This window comes from Macaca mulatta, chromosome 4 (genome assembly GCF_049350105.2).
Source record: "Macaca mulatta isolate MMU2019108-1 chromosome 4, T2T-MMU8v2.0, whole genome shotgun sequence".
Classification (NCBI taxonomy): domain Eukaryota; kingdom Metazoa; phylum Chordata; class Mammalia; order Primates; family Cercopithecidae; genus Macaca; species Macaca mulatta.
The window spans coordinates 69908600-69910966 of record NC_133409.1 but is presented as its reverse complement, the minus strand read 5'-3'; the positions used below and the strand labels follow the sequence as shown (position 1 = coordinate 69910966).

The window sequence follows — 2367 nt, the reverse complement described above, 5'->3', positions numbered from 1 at the left end:
TATTGAGCATCTTTCCATATGCTTGTTGGCTATTTGTGTATCATTTTTGTGGGTTTTTTTTTTTTTTTGAGACAGGGTCTCACTCTGTCACCTAGGCTGGAGTGCAGTGGTGCAATAGGAGCCCACTGCAACCTCCACCTCCTGGGTTCAAGCAATTCTCCTACCTCAGCCTCCCAAGTAGCTGGGACTACAGGCATGCGCCACCATGCCTGGCTAATTTTTGTATTTTTAGTAGAGGTGGGGTTTCACCATGTTGGCCAGGCTCATCTCGAACTCCTGATCTCAAGTGATCCACCTGATTCAGCCTCCCAAAGTACTGGGATTACAGGCATGAGCCATCACGCCTGGCCTTGTATATCATCTTTAGAGATGTCTATGATGTCTATTCAAGTCCTTTGTCCTTTTAAAAATTGGGGATTTTTTTTGTTGAGTTGTAGGAGTTCTTTATACATTCTGCACATTAACCTCTTTTCAGATATGACTTGCTGCTATTTCAACCCATTCCGTAGGTTCCCTTTTTATTTGTTGCTTATGTTCTTTGACGCACATAGGTTTTTAAGTTTTATGTAGTCCTATTTGTCTATTTTTTCCACCTTCCTTTTAAAAAATATTAGAATGCTTCACAAAATTGCATCTCATCCTTTTGCAGAGGCCATGCTGATCTCTGTGTCATTCTAACTTTAGTGTATATGCTGTCAAAGCTGGCACCCAACCATCCTTTTAAAGTTGATTTTCTTTTATTTATTGCAATCTTACTTTTCAAGCAGATTTCCCACCCTGGGAATCCTATACCTTGATTCAGTGACTATCAAACTTGAATACACACCAGAATCTCTTGGAGGGCTTGTTACATCATAAATTGCTGGGTCCTACCACAGATCTTTGATTCAGTAGACCTGGGGTGGGGTTTAAGGATTTACATACGTAACAAGATATCAAATGATGCTGGTCCTAATGGTCCAGGACCACATCTTGAGGACTGATGCTCTAGTCAAATTCAATCACTCTGTGTTTTTTAGAGATTATTGCCTTTGCTCAGGCTGGTTTTTTTTTTTTTGTTTGTTCTGTTTTGTTTTCTGCCCAGAATGCCCTTTATTCAGGCTCCTCTCTATGGACTTTCACTAACCCCTCAAACTGGAATGAATCGCTCTCCTGAGTTTCTATGTCACTTTATATTTATTTTATGTCTTATCATCTACCTTTTACTTTTTTAAATTTTTGATTGAGACGGAGACTTGCTCTGTCACCCAGGCTGGAGTGCAGTGGCGCGATCTTGGCTCACAGCAACCTCCGCCTTCCGGGTTCCAGCAATTCTTGTGCTTCAGTCTCCCAAGTAGCTAGTATTATAGGCACCTGCCACCATGCCTGGCTAATTTTTGTATTTTTAGAAGAGATGGGGTTTCACCATGTTGGCCAGGCTGGTATAGAAATTCTGACCTCAAGTGATCTGCCTGCCTCGGCCTCCCAAAGTCCTGGGATTACAGGCAGGAGCCATGGCGCCCGGCCACTTTTTACTTTTGATTTGACTTATTTACGTACCAGTCACATTGTCTATTAGGATAATAAGGTTTTGGATGTCAGAACTCATGTTTAACTTATCTTTATATGTCCTACAGTGCCTGGCAAAGTATTTCACCTGTACTAGGCATGCAATGTATATTTGTTAAATGAATGAAAAAATAAGGAAATACCCAGTGAAGAAAAAGACAGCAGTATTAAGGAAAGGAAAAAAAATGAATAAAAAGAAATAGAAAAAGGGAGATGATAAATGTGGTGGAATAAAGTGGTAGGAATTCTTCCAGAAGGGAGTTTTGTTTTGCCAACTAAATGCAAAGCAAAAATAGACCAGGTCTTCCCAGCTGTTCTTTTTGTTTGTTTTCTTGCAGCTGTGCTAGAATTCTTTATTTATTTATTTTTTCCAGGCCAGAACTGCTAATCACCATGTCAGTGGGGCCCTTGTGATTTAATAAGAAGAAAAAGATTGGGAGACTTTAATTCCCAAACACTTAGGGTGTGAATCTGGAGGGGTACAGTGTTCTATCGTGTTGACTGAAATCCAGAGTGCGCCTTTCATCTGATGAAACATCATGACACTTTTCCCTGTGGAGAATTGGACAGATGCCATTGTAATATTAAAAAAAAAAAAAAAAAGCAGTATTGAAGAAAGTTATAAACTCTAGAATTAGCTGCCTATACATATATATATATATATATATATATATATATTTTTTTTTTTTTTTTCAGACAGGGTCTTGCTCTGTTACACAGGCTGGAGTGCAGTGGCATGATCATAGCTTACTGCAACCACGAACTCCTGGGCCCAAGCAATCATCCTGCCTCAGCCTCCCGAGTAGCTAAGATTAAAGA

The 2367-nt window shown here is 39.8% G+C and overlaps 1 non-coding gene across 1 annotated transcript; it reads right to left on the bottom strand.

Annotated features, from left to right (window-relative positions):
* Positions 1-604: 604 nt before the first annotated feature.
* LOC114677826 (U6 spliceosomal RNA) lies at positions 605-708 on the bottom strand. Its single transcript, XR_003729265.1, has one exon. It is a non-coding gene; the product is annotated as a U6 spliceosomal RNA (small nuclear RNA).
* Between the last annotated feature and the right edge of the window lie 1659 nt (positions 709-2367).